Source organism: Oculina patagonica, chromosome 1, assembly GCF_052425735.1.
Source record: "Oculina patagonica isolate OP01 chromosome 1, crgOcupat, whole genome shotgun sequence".
Taxonomy (NCBI): Eukaryota; Metazoa; Cnidaria; class Anthozoa; order Scleractinia; family Oculinidae; genus Oculina; species Oculina patagonica.
The window spans coordinates 33,962,633-33,976,791 of record NC_135758.1 but is presented as its reverse complement, the minus strand read 5'-3'; the positions used below and the strand labels follow the sequence as shown (position 1 = coordinate 33,976,791).

The window sequence follows — 14,159 nt, the reverse complement described above, 5'->3', positions numbered from 1 at the left end:
GAGTTTGTAATCCAATATCCGCTAATATCACTGCGACGTGAATTTTCACTTTTTCTCAAAAGATTTACACTATTTTAATAGTACATGTTTGTTTCTGTACTTGTAGTATCCCTTCAATTTAATATTCAATTAACCCACGCTTTTCCGCTCTTTTTCTGAAGTGGATAACTGGTAGATATCCCGTATGCCCCAAAAGTTCCTTGTATTTCCATATATGGTCACTAAGCAGGAAAACTGGATTTTGCTCAACTAAAGCAGACTTCAAACAGTGACAGCTCGTTCTTGTTCAAAAATTTCTCACCTTTCAAAAAGGACGCCAAGAAATGGCGCGAAAACCGAGAGAACCTGGAACCTGATATGGAAACCGCTGATTCGAAGATTTCCACTTTTGACAGAGACTTTTGGCCTGCGAGTAGAAATATCCCAAGGAAAGGAAAGAAAAGGCAATGCTCTGTGGGCTTTAATACTCCTAAAGAGTTCTATGTACTGTTTACACACTAAATACGATACAATGATTTCAAAAAAATAGTTTCGTTCTCGTTCCATCCGCCTGTGCGGAAACTTGCATACCGTATTTATTCGATAAAGCGCCCTGGGCGCTTATTAAATTTCTGACCTTGAGAGTGGGCGCTTATTCCAGGTGGGTACTTTAATATTCGATGCGGGGTGCCTATTAAATTTTCATCATTTTTAGCAAGAAGTACGCTTATTTTGCAAGAAAACAGTAAATAATTTCAAAACGTGAAGGTGTACCAAAGCTGTATTTTAACTGTTCATTGACAGTTTCTGTAAATTACTAAGAAAGCGCGGACTTTGGGGCAGTCTCTTCAGTTGGTAGTACTTAGTCAATTTCACTCCTTTTATTTTACTCCTCTCGTGCACTTCATTTTTTATGGGGGTGGGGCTCGGCGCTTATTCGAGGCTAGGCGTGTGTAAAATTTTCATACCTACAGGGTAAACGCTTATTCGAGGTGGGCACTTATTCGAGGTTGGGCGTTTAATCGAATAAATACCAAAGTCTTTCGGTTTACTAGTAGTTTTAACTTCCTACCCTCTCTGCTTGGCTCTTCAAGCATTCTTTTCTAGAGCTCTTTAGTTTAAGTGTACGTGCATCAAAGATCGAATTGAACTTTGGAGGTTAATTTTTGTGGATTCTACGCTTATCAGTACCCTCCAACCTAAGCGACCATTGTCAGAATACGATATCACCAGACGATCTGCAAACAAGTATCGCATGACGGCGTTGCATCACGTACGGCTCACATGATCGCTTTGAAAAGCTTTTGAAGGTCGTGTGTGTACGCCAGTACGCTGTAGCACTGCCAGAGAAAAAGCAGGTAAGATCCGTTTAAGTCCCAAAGTTAGTTTTCAAATTTGTTTCTTTGCACGACCTTAACGTGACATATCAGGACCGACCCAACTGTTAAAAATGCGAATCGTGTAAAATGCGAAAACCGATACGCAATCTGTATTTTAAAAGGTATCTCAGGTATCTATTAGCTGCAGTCGTTGTTTTAATTAAATCAGCTTTTGTCGTTTGCAGTTTTACTCTAGATCGTTGATAGTGTAACAGAAATTTTCTCTAACATCACTTTACCTTACCATTACCTAAACACGGTCGTCTTTGTAAAGCTCAGAGAAGCTTGTGGGCCGTGTTTTCCCGATCGAATTAGAATTTGGCAGTAGTTATTGTTTTCACAGTTGCTATTAATTGATACTGGAACCTGCGGGAGTGAAATTTTGAACGCTCTCCTTCAGACGCCACATACACAGATGCAGAAGTACAGCTACGTCAGTCTGTAGCTCGCTTCTTTTAAAGTCAGTTGGGTTGTTATTTTCTTCAGGAGCTCTCTAATCTGGGAATCACAATTACTATTATACCTGTGCAATTTGTTCGCTCAACAGTTAAAAGAATGTCCGGTATATATAATAATTAAACATGACTCGCGTTGTCAGAATCTTACAATAATAACACTGACATTTAAAAAGAAAAGAAGAGAAAGAAAACATTTATCTTTTCATCTTTTATAACCTATATGATACGAACGTTTATGATCAAGCGACCACGTTAATTTTGAATTCTTGTAAGACAACCGCCGTTGTCATGGTCGGAAACTAAATGAATTTGTAAACTTGGCAAGATGAATACAAGGAATCGCAATTTTTTTAGACTTTCGTAAAGCTTTTGACACTATAGAATGGAACTACCTATCATCCGCAATCAAACTCTTCAATTTCGGCCCGGATATCCAAAGATGGATAGATGTTATCTACTACAATGTGTCCAGTTATGTCTTGAACAACGGCCATGCTTCGCCCTCTTTCCAACTACAGCGAAGCGTCAGGCAAGGATGCCCATTATCAGGTCTTCTTTTCGTGATCGTTATTGAGCTTTTGGCAAAAGCCTTGAAAAACAACAAAGACATTAAAGGGATTACTATTGGTGGAAAGGAAATAAAGGTCACTCAATTTGCAGATGACACAACAGTATTTGTTAGCGACAATCGCTCCGTAGCCAATCTATTGAAACTTCTACACGAATTTAAACTTGCCTCTGGTTTAGAAATAAACACGAGCAAAACAGAAGCAATGTGGCTCGGGGTCTGGAGACACAGGACCGATACGCCATATAATTTTAAATGGCCGCAAGAACCGATTCAAGCCCTCGGCATTTTCTTTTCATATAACTCTGACGCTGCAGATAGCCTGAATTTTGCCGACAAAATAAGCAAGCTAGAAAATACCCTTAAAAGTTGGAAAAGAAGGAAGCTTACCCTCCACGGCAGAATCAAAATCGTAAAAACACTTGGTTTGTCAAAGCTAATTTATAACACCTCTGTACTCGAGATTCCGGATTTTTATGTGAAAGAGATTAACAAAATTTCCTTTAATTTTATATGGGAAGGAAAACCGCCCAAAATAAAAAGAAAGACAATAATAGGAGACATAAGCCACGGAGGCCTTAGGATGTTGGATTTTGTATTGATGGATAAAGCACTCAAAATAGCTTGGATTAAGAGACTATCCGACCACGATGACCCCGCATGGAAAGTAATTCCAGAATTTGCCACTGCCCATTACGGGGGTTTGTCTTTCCTTACAAAACGTCAGTACGACACCAAGTATCTCAACCTAAATAACCTCCCCCCTTTTCACCACACTTTACTTAAGTATTGGCAGGAATATAATTCTTTTAAACTTACTGAAGGCGAAATTATATGGAACAACAGTCGCATCCTGATTGGAGGTCAGCCAATTTTTTACAAACCCTTATTTCAAGCTGAGATAACACGCATTAAAGATCTTTTAAATGACGATAATACCTTCCTTTCACTAGAAGAAATCAAACGCAAAGTGAACAATAAAATCCCGTTCATACTCTATCATGGCCTCATCGCTGCTATTCCATCAGAATGGAAGCAAAAATTGAAACAAAACAACTTGGCCCAAACCACCCCCTCTCCAAGACCTTCCATCAACACGAACGGCCTACGCCACACTCCTTAGCAACAATGTAGATCCACCGACTTCAGAGAATAGAATCCTAAATTATGGTTTCACCAAAGAAAACATCCACAATGTGTACTCATTGCCTTTCCTAATAACTAAAGATTCTAAATTAATCGCTTTCCAGTATAAAATAATTCACCATATTTTACCTACCAGATCCAGCCTTTTTCGAGCTGGCATTGTTGAAAGCGATATTTGCACTTTATGCGAAACTGAAAAACAAACAATAAGTCACTTACTGTACCACTGCACTGTATCTAAAGCTTTCTGGAATAGATTCACGTGATGGTGGCGCTCGAAATTGGAACAGACTCTCACTCTGACTGAATCCGCTGTCCTATACGGTTGGTTTCAAGACACCCAAAACAAACAGGCACTTAATGTCACCCTTCTTATAGCCAAATACCATATTTTTGCGACGAGTTCATGTGTCGGCAACTTGTGTTTTGAAAGCTTTCTTCTCCGCCTCCAAGACAAACTCGATATTTTAAAACAAAGTCATATCGCCCAAAAAAAATTGCACTTGTTTTTGAAAATATGGGGAAAACTGATTTGAATCTAATCTAGATCGAAAAAAAAAAACAAAAGCAATTTTAGTTATCAATGTAAATATACCTATGAAAATTTATTGAACTATATTTAATTCCTATTTTTTTCCCCTGAGTAAGTCCGCTTTGCTACTGTTCTTTTTGCTTAGTTTTACTGTAAGTTTAGTTCTCTCTTGTATTGTAAGTTGTTTTTTTTTAAAGTCTGTAATACCTATTTTTTTCCTTTATAACGTCTGCGTTGCTACCTTTTTTTTTTTTAATTCACTGTAAGTTTTGTCCTCTCTTGTATTGTAAGTCTTGTAATTGTGCAATACCTACTAGTTTTCTTTTGTTTGTTTTTTTTCTAAGTTTACTGTTTTAGTTTTGTTCTCTTTTTGAATTGTAAAATTTGTAAATGTAGTGTCTTGTAACCTTTGTGTGAGCAAATAATAAAATAAAATAAAAAAATAAAAAAAGAGCTCTTTAGTTTAAGTGTACGTGCATCAAAGATCGAATTGAACTTTGGAGGTTAATTTTTGTGGATTCTACGCTTATCAGTACCCTCCAACCTAAGCGACCATTGTCAGAATACGATATCACCAGACGATCTGCAAACAAGTATCGCATGACGGCGCGTTGCATCACGTACGGCTCACATGATCGCTTTGAAAAGCTTTTGAAGGTCGTGTGTGTACGCCAGTACGCTGTAGCATTGCCAGAGAAAAAGCAGGTAAGATCCGTTTAAGTCCCAAAGTTAGTTTTCAAATTTGTTTCTTTGCACGGCCTTAACGTGACATATCAGGACCGACCCAACTGTTAAAAATGCGAATCGTGTAAAATGCGAAAACCGATACGCAATCTGTATTTTAAAAGGTATCTCAGGTATCTATTAGCTGCAGTCGCTGTTTTAATTAAATCAGCTTTTGTCGTTTGCAGTTTTACTCTAGATCGTTGATAGTGTAACAGAAATTTTCTCTAACATCACTTTACCTTACCATTACCTAAACACGGTCGTCTTTGTAAAGCTCAGAGAAGCTTGTGGCCGTGTTTTCCCGATCGAATTAGAATTTGGCAGTAGTTATTGTTTTCACAGTTGCTATTAATTGATACTGGAACCTGCGGGAGTGAAATTTTGAACGCTCTCCTTCAGACGCCACATACACAGATGCAGAAGTACAGCTACGTCAGTCTGTAGCTCGCTTCTTTTAATGTCAGTTGGGTTGTTATTTTCTTCAGGAGCTCTCTAATCTGGGAATCACAATTACTATTATACCTGGCAATTTGTTCGCTCAACAGTTAAAAGAATGTCCGGTATATATAATAATTAAACATGACTTGCGTTGTCAGAATCTTATAATAATAACACTGACATTTAAAAAGAAAAGAAGAGAAAGAAAACATTCATCTTTTCATCTTTTATAACCTATATGATACGAACATTTATGATCAAGCGACCACGTTAATTTTGAATTCTTGTAAGACAACCGCCGTTGTCATGGTCGGAAACTAAATGAATTTGTAAACTTGGCAAGATGAATACAAGGAATCGCAATTTTTTTAGACTTTCGTAAAGCTTTTGACACTATAGAATGGAACTACCTATCATCCGCAATCAAACTCTTCAATTTCGGCCCGGATATCCAAAGATGGATAGATGTTATCTACTACAATGTGTCCAGTTGTGTCTTGAACAACGGCCATGCTTCGCCCTTTTTCCAACTACAGCGAAGCGTCAGGCAAGGATGCCCATTATCAGGTCTTCTTTTCGTGATCGGTATTGAGCTTTTGGCAAAAGCCTTGAAAAACAACAAAGACATTAAAGGGATTACTATTGGTGGAAAGGAAATAAAGGTCACTCAATTTGCAGATGACACAACAGTATTTGTTAGCGACAATCGCTCCGTAGCCAATCTATTGAAACTTCTACACGAATTTAAACTTGCCTCTGGTTTAGAAATAAACACGAGCAAAACAGAAGCAATGTGGCTCGGGGTCTGGAGACACAGGACCGATACGCCATATAATTTTAAATGGCCGCAAGAACCGATTCAAGCCCTCGGCATTTTCTTTTCATATAACTCTGACGCTGCAGATAGCCTGAATTTTGCCGACAAAATAAGCAAGCTAGAAAATACCCTTAAAAGTTGGAAAAGAAGGAAGCTTACCCTCCACGGCAGAATCAAAATCGTAAAAACACTTGGTTTGTCAAAGCTAATTTATAACACCTCTGTACTCGAGATTCCGGATTTTTATGTGAAAGAGATTAACAAAATTTCCTTTAATTTTATATGGGAAGGAAAACCGCCCAAAATAAAAAGAAAGACAATAATAGGAGACATAAGCCACGGAGGCCTTAGGATGTTGGATTTTGTATTGATGGATAAAGAACTCAAAATAGCTTGGATTAAGAGACTATCCGACCACGATGACCCCGCATGGAAAGTAATTCCAGAATTTGCCACTGCCCATTACGGGGGTTTGTCTTTCCTTACAAAACGCCAGTACGACACCAAGTATCTCAACCTAAATAACCTCCCCCCATTTGTCTCGTGTCGTATGACGTTGTCATGACGACACGAGATAATTCTACAGGGGGAAAAGTGCATTCCTTGCGTGTTTGCTTTCTGAGGCCGCCGAATTTTCCCGCCATGTCAACATTTTTCCCGCCATGTCAACATTTGCTTTGTGAGGCAGCGGAATTTTTCCGCCATGTCAACATATGCTTTGTGATCTGAGGCCGCCGGAATTTCATATCAAAGAACAAATAATGTTTCTTTACAAAGGTCGCAACTAACGCGCTGGTTTATCAAACTGTAGGTTAGGAGTATTTATTGTAAAGGGCTTATTATGTAAAAATACAGGCACGCTAAAAAGAGATGACGGTTTTTTCTGAACTTGCAGCAAACGAGCAAATTTTTAGTGGTCCAACAGGCAATAAAAATGGAACAGAAATAAGGCCCCTTTTAGTGCCTATCCGCTCACGAACTGGCTAGTGAAACCCTACCCGGACAGAGGACACCTGACTCAGGAGCAGAGAAAGTTTAAAACCTAAAGTTCGGTGCGCTACGATCTGTAGTGGAACGAGCATTTGGCATGTTGAAAGTTCGTTGGAGAATTGCGTTGAAAAAGGTTGAACAAAAAACGAGCATCCTAAAAAAGACTATGATTGCTACGTGACTTTTGCAGAACATTTGTTTTGAAAGGGGTGACCTTTGTGGCACGAATAACAACAATTTAATAACAGAAGATAAACGATTAGATAAAGACAATTATTTTGATGCCAAATCTTTAAAAATGTCAACTGCGGCGTTTGTTTGTTCCATTTGCCTGGTTTGGGCGTCACGGAACATTTCAGCCGATCGTTCAAATCTTGCGTTGTGCTGTTCCATACTCTGCCAGTCTGGAGTCGAGGGGGAAATTATATTTGATGAGTTTTCTTAGGATTGAAGAGCAGAAATGTCAATCTAAAGCGCAGAAAATACATTGTTTTGTATTTTTTTGACCCGAAGATTGACCTGAGTCAAGAGACACTACATGTAGGTTCATATATCCTGCTGTGAATTCCACGCTACAATATAACACAACTTTTATAGACGACAACAACAGCCTTTTCAGTGGATGAATGAAGCTCTAAAGAGGAATACACGTACATGTGACGCATTTTTTTTCTTTAAATTAGCTGTACGCTTTTCAATTTTGGATATATTTGAGCTGCAGCCAGCAGTTATCAAGAAAAATACAGACAAGTTTTACGTTCTTAAAATAACATTCTAACCTTTGCGACAAGATTGTACTGAAAATCAATTAAAATTTATCGGGGTTAAAGAGGGATTGTAATCTAAGCAATTAGTTGGCGGTTCGGGATTGAATGTCAAAGTACACATAGCACATGTCGTTTGAACAAAAGGTTTGAATCGTTTAAATCGTTAGTCGATTAAATACCCAACCATTTTAAAGTTATGAGCAGTTATCAAACAGCGTAGCTCTGTGTAGAAGTTAAAGTCTCTCTTTAAAAGTGAGATTTGATAACGATTTTGTGCGAGTTAAACACTACTTGTTTATTGCGTACGTTCGCGCGAAATCACGTGTCAAACAAGATCGAATGTTTCCTATTTAGCAGAACCTAGCAGAATCAGTTTCATTCAGTAGATTTCATCCAATAAGCAGGCCAGAGTCTAAGCGCGGGCCGGCCGAAAATAGCGAAGAAAATGACTGTAATTTACCCGTTCTTCAGCCGCTGTTGTAGCTTTGGCGTTACAAAAACATTAGGACCGGCTCAAGAGTGACCAAAATCAAATTTCTCCTCACAATATCAATACTAAATCAGGAGAAGAGGTTATAAGAATTAACAAAATCATCACCACTCGCATGTCATTATCACACAACAGGCTAAGCTAAGCGGTCACGAATAAACATGCACCCAAAGCGATACTTCATACAGCGTGAAGAAAGCACATGGAAGTCATAGGTTAATGAATGCTTAGTGAACCAAAGTGCAATACAGCGTTTTTCGACAGCTAAGTATCTGTCTGTCATCTTTTTCTGCTGTTATTGGAGTCCTATAACTGTTCAACGGCCAGATGCTGAAGTGTACTTTGAATTTTATTTTTTATGTTACATACACGCTTTTCAATTTTCGATATCTTTGCAAGCAATAAATAGACGTGAAAAGCGATCTCTTTTTTAAATAAACTCTGAAAAGTGACACGAGACACTAAGCCCAGAGGGCTTTTGATTACCACACTTTACTTAAGTATTGGCAGGAATATAATTCTTTTAAACTTACTGAAGACCGTCATATCCTAGGCGAAATTATATGGAACAACAGTCGCATCCTGATTGGAGGTCAGCCAATTTTTTACAAACCCTTATTTCAAGCTGAGATAACACGCATTAAAGATCTTTTAAATGACGATAATACCTTCCTTTCACTAGAAGAAATCAAACGCAAAGTGAACAATAAAATCCCGTTCATACTCTATCATGGCCTCATCGCTGCTATTCCATCAGAATGGAAGCAGAAATTGAAACAAAACAACTTGGCCCAAACCAACCCCTCCCCAAGACCTTCCATCAACACGAACGGCCTACGCCACACTCCTTAGCAACAATGTAGATCCACCGACTTCAGAGAATAGAATCCTAAATTATGGATTCACCAAAGAAACACCCACAATGTGTACTCATTGCCTTTCCTAATAACTAAAGATTCTAAATTAATTGCTTTCCAGTATAAAATAATTCACCACATTTTACCTACCAGATCCAGCCTTTTTCGAGCTGGCATTGTTGAAAGCGATATTTGCACTTTATGCGAAACTGAAAAACAAACAATAAGTCACTTACTGTACCACTGCACTGTATCTAAAGCTTTCTGGAATAGATTCACGTGATGGTGGCGCTCGAAATTGGAACAGACTCTCACTCTGACTGAATCCGCTGTCCTATACGGTTGGTTTCAAGACACCCAAAACAAACAGGCACTTAATGTCACCCTTCTTATAGCCAAATACCATATTTTTGCGACGAGTTCATGTGTCGGCAACTTGTGTTTTGAAAGCTTTCTTCTCCGCCTCCAAGACAAACTCGATATTTTAAAACAAAGTCATATCGCCCAAAAAAAATTGCACTTGTTTTTGAAAATATGGGGAAAACTGATTTGAATCTAATCTAGATCGAAAAAAAAAAACAAAAGCAATTTTAGTTATCAATGTAAATATACCTATGAAAATTTATTGAACTATATTTAATTCCTATTTTTTTCCCCTGAGTAAGTCCGCTTTGCTACTGTTCTTTTTGCTTAGTTTTACTGTAAGTTTAGTTCTCTCTTGTATTGTAAGTTGTTTTTTTTTAAAGTCTGTAATACCTATTTTTTTTCCTTTATAACGTCTGCGTTGCTACCTTTTTTTTTAATTCACTGTAAGTTTTGTCCTCTCTTGTATTGTAAGTCTTGTAATTGTGCAATACCTACTAGTTTTCTTTTGTAACATCCGTTTTGCTACCGTTGTTTTTTTTTAAGTTTACTGTTTTAGTTTTGTTCTCTTTTTGAATTGTAAAATTTGTAAATGTAGTGTCTTGTAACCTTTGTGTGAGCAAATAATAAAATAAAAATAAAAAATAAAAAAAAAGATGAATACAAAAAATAGTGAATGCAAATAATAATGTCTTCTATCCATGCCGGGCTTTTTTGGATCTTTTCAGACCGAGGGGGCGGATTCCTCCGTAACTTCCAGATTATTTAAGCAATCACAATGAGACTTAGAGATAAATAGTATGTCCAAAAATCTTTCTTTTGATATTTAAGACCTGGGATGATGACGTCACATCACGTGACAATTACACCATGATGTCAAAATAGCTGCCATCTTGGATACGCCATCTTGGATTTCAAAATTTTTCCAAAACGTCAGAAACCCGCCCAAAATAACTGAAAAGTACTCAAAATCCATAAAAAGTGCAATAAAACAATAAAAAGGTGAAAACAATTGCATTAAGGTAATTTTTTCATTAATATGAACACAAAAATTACAAATTTGGGAAAACATGCCTGTCAAAATGCCGCTGCCATGGTATCGTCAAGTTCCCTACACAACAACCAATCCTACTAAATTATTGCCAGATAAATTTTAGATAAACTCAAAAAGTTTGGCAGCGTTCGGGTAAATCTTAAAAAAGTTATAAACGTTCCGGCAAAGTCAGCGCGGGCTCTCCCCCCCCCCCCCCCCCCCCCCGGTTTGGATAGGGTTAAGTTAATTTGATGCCCTAAGAGCGCAACCCAAAGCTAGTAAAATGACATCCGTTTTTTCTTTCAAACACTAGCATACCTTCAATTTATTACTTCGTCTTTGTATTGACGGCTGCGTGTTTTCTATATAAATTTCTAGTTCTAGTAAGTTCACTTAGAACTATCAGTCTAAGGTGTGCACATAATCCCACTTCATCAAGATAACACTTTCACATTTTACTTATACACTGATAAACGGTGATCATTTCAATAACTTCAAATCACAATCCCAGGAAGTATATCCCAAATACACACTTAATAAACATGTATCAATCTATCCACCAAACAAGAAAACAGAAAAAAATATTCGTTTCAGGAAAATATTTCGAACTTAACCGTGTTTTTCGAAAAAATGGTGTAACAAGACTTCAAATAATATCGGTTACAGTTTTGCAAAACGGTATAAAATATTAAAAATTAAATTTAAATATCATTTGTGCCAACAGGCACATGACAAACAAATAGATATTGTATGGCCTCAAACAAAAAAGTCATGAATTATTCAATTCACGTTTGGCCTGCGGTTAGGTTTAGTGAAAGTATTTCAAAACAGACTAGAAAGTTTCAACAGAGGCTTTCTTAACAATTGTCTAAACAGTTGATAAAACTGAAAAGAGCCAAAGATTCCAAATAATTTGTGCAATTAAATTTGGCCAAGAAATGATAGCGTGCTAGCGTGTTAGAAGTACTTTCAGAGTTTGTAATCCAATATCTGGTAATATCACTGCGTTGTGAATTTTCATTTTTTCTAAAAAGATTGACGCTATTTGATTAGTAAATTTATGTTTCTGTTCTTGTACCATTCCTTCCATTTAATGTTCAATCAACCCACGCTTTTCCGCCCTCTTTTTCTGACAAGTGGATAACTGGTAGATATCCCGCGTTAAAGCTACTCTAAAATTCGAGAGAAAATAAAGTTTATGTATGTATGTATGCCCCAGAAGTTATTTGTATTTTCCAGTGGTCACTAAGCACCGCGCACAGCATTATTTTTTTAAGTATATATGCATCCCAAAATTAGTGTTTGAACGCAGTCACATGCAGTTAAATAACTGAACGCAGTCTTTTTTTCTTCTTACTTATACAGGTAACATAGCGATCACATCACCGCTGTTCCATTTGTACTTGTAACCACGATAAAGAGCTATTCGACTGACGAGACATGAAAATGAAGCTTCGAGCAGCCCTTGCTACCATTGCAGTCGTGTTGTACATTGCCAGTTGTACTTCCCCTGTATCTGCGGGCTGTACCAAAGTCTGCGACACTACTGACCAATGCAGTGCCGCATTCCTCACAGTCCATAATCGCCATTATCTGAAAGGGCAACGTGATGACATCGACCTGCCATATAGTACGGAGATCGTCTGGTATTGTGGTTCTTCCAAAGAGCGCACCCTTTGGGGAGCATGGGCAAACAGGGTGACGTTCTTCTTCGGCCTCGATGGCGCCATATCCTGGGCGATTTACAAATGCAGCCCGATGAGTGGAAAGTAAACAAATGTGCCTTTTAGCTGCAGTGTGTTAATGCTAGGAGCATATAGTGTTTAATTTGGCCAAGAACGTTTGCATGATATAGGCTGAATTAGTTTTTGGTGGTGGGCTATCTGTAATGCTTGTAAAATTAGGATATTGTTTTTACAATGATCGTATGAAGTAAAAATTCAGAGTAAGAAGATGATTGTCAAAGTCGTGCATCGGCTCCAGAGTGTTTGTAATGAGTGATTTAAAACTATACGTGGTTTATCGCTAGCTAACGCCAATGCAATACATTTGTTAGAAGAAAGGCCAGTCTTGTAATAGAACTAAGTGTGAGATCTAAATAAAGCAGCTATTGGCAAAAGTTTTGTAGTATTCATTCGAACGAGTGTACATGAAAGAGTTTAATGTGACTCTGATCTTTCTTTTGAAAGGCTTAAAAATGAATCCTGCTTCATTGTTCCATCATTCTGCGTTAAATTATTAAGGCATAGGAGGTGGTCTTATCAGGTATTTCGGCTCCTTTTCGCGTATTTTCGTGTAATCATCAAACATCATCTTTTTGGTTTTCATTTTTTTTATATTAAGCAACTTTAATTTTGAAGACGTAACAAATTTGAACCTTTGGTCGAGCGTAGGCCAAATAAACCATGCATTCAGATGGTTTGTAATGATCCACCCCTTGTGGAACGTGGCAACTCGGAATGTATACAGGGTGTAACCACCTAAATAGTTTATTTTGTATTAAGGGTTTCGAGTTAGTATCGAAATAAAACAAGGTTAGCCAATAGACTGCAAAACATCATGCGTTTCCTTTCGTGTTTTTATTTATTCATCCAATAGTTCGTGCAACACTGTTTATTCAGTTGGGTTTTCATGAAGACATATTTTCACTCGACTTGATTATCCCATGCACGTTATTAACTCCACCATCAACAACTTTGTCCGTAATGTCTCCGCGGATACATCGCAAGAATCTGAAACCCATCGTGTCATCCGTGTTAGCCTCCCGTTTAAAGATCAGACATCTGCCAATGCAGTTAGACGGCATTTATGCGATCTAAGTCACAAGATCAACGTCACCGTGCAACCAGTTTTCGTCAGCAAAAAACTGGAACAAGATCTTAAACCAAAAGAACTCAAGCCAACGATTTTTAATCACCATTGCGTTGTTTATTCTTTTTCATGTAATCTGTGTGATGCGGATTATGTCGGGTACACAGCCCGACACCTACACAAACGCATTGCTGAGCACAAATCATCGGCGATTGGAAAGCATTTCAAAGAATCTCATGGCGATGTGAACCTCCTAAAGGAAAACCAATTTCGTGTCCTGAAAAAATGCCGAGGAAAATTTGACTGTCTCATTTATGAGATGCTATTTATAAAGAAACTGCGACCAAATTTGAATACGCAGGCGGACTCCATACGTGCTAAACTCTTTGTTTGACATTGAACTTTTTTCACTTCACAACTTTTATTAATTAATCTCCATTGTCTATTTTTAGTATTTATACATTTAATCACATATTTTCTTTACTTGATAATGACGTTAAGTCAACGTCGAAACGTCGTGGTCCTTTCAGAATTTTTTTTTAAACGGAGTTAATAATGTTTTTAGCGAATGTATTATCGCAAATTTTTATTGTAAAGTGTTTTACTAAATCGCTACTTAGACATGAAAATTAAATACCGAAGTCAAAACACTCACTATAGGGGAGAAAGAAATAAAAATCACGTTAAGACCTTTAACAGGTCACAATTATAGATTTTCACTGGAATGAAATTTGATTTTTTGACGCAATTTTTTAATCGTTTTCAAGGCTTACTCTTGTGCAGGACGTATCGAAGGCGCGAGAGG

At 37.6% G+C, this 14,159-nt stretch overlaps 1 long non-coding RNA gene across 1 annotated transcript; it reads left to right on the top strand.

Moving 5' to 3' along the window:
• The first annotated feature begins 4,691 nt into the window (after positions 1-4,691).
• LOC144650166 (uncharacterized) lies at positions 4,692-12,662 on the top strand. The gene is made up of 2 exons (XR_013570028.1): positions 4,692-4,767; positions 11,909-12,662. It is a non-coding gene; the product is annotated as an uncharacterized LOC144650166 (long non-coding RNA).
• Positions 12,663-14,159: the final 1,497 nt, after the last annotated feature.